We start from the raw sequence: 527 nt of genomic DNA, 5'->3' as shown, positions 1-527 counted from the left end.
CCCCCAACCCCTCCTCCCTCAGACCCAGGATCCTGAACCCCAGCCCCTTCCTCCCTCAGGCCCAGGAGTCCAGACCCCCCAGCCCCTCCTCCCTCAGACCCAGGATCCTGAACCCCAGCCCCCTCCTCCCCCAGGCCCAGGAGTCCAGACCCCCAGCCTTTCCTCCCTCAGACCCAGGAGCCCTGGCCCCCAGCCCCTCCTCCCTCAGACCCAGGAGTCCAGACCCCACAGCCCCTCCTCCCTCAGACCCAGGAGTCCAGACTCCCAGCCCCCTCCTCCCTCAGACCCAGGAGTCGTGGCCTCAGCCCTTCCTCCCTCAGACCCAGGAGTCCAACTCCCAGCTCCCTCCTCACTCAGACCCAGGATCAGGCCCCCAACCCCTCCTCCCTCAGACCCAGGATCCTGAACCCCAGCCCCCTCCTCCCTCAGGCCCAGGAGTCCAGACCCCCAGCCCCTCCTCCCTCAGACCCAGGAGTCCAAACCCCACAGCCCCTCCTCCCTCAGACCCAGGAGTCCAGACTCCCAGC

General features: G+C 68.7%; 1 protein-coding gene across 1 annotated transcript in view; it reads right to left on the bottom strand.

Annotated features, from left to right (window-relative positions):
• Nucleotides 1-527, bottom strand: part of PPP1R12C (protein phosphatase 1 regulatory subunit 12C) — a 20731-nt gene that overhangs the window by 4683 nt on the left and 15521 nt on the right. The gene's annotated exons all lie outside the window — the stretch shown is intronic.

Source organism: Herpailurus yagouaroundi, unplaced genomic scaffold (assembly GCF_014898765.1).
Source record: "Herpailurus yagouaroundi ecotype Mexico unplaced genomic scaffold, PumYag 557, whole genome shotgun sequence".
Classification (NCBI taxonomy): domain Eukaryota; kingdom Metazoa; phylum Chordata; class Mammalia; order Carnivora; family Felidae; genus Herpailurus; species Herpailurus yagouaroundi.
The sequence above is the reverse complement of the archived record's forward strand: the minus strand, read 5'-3'. Positions and strand labels throughout refer to the sequence as shown.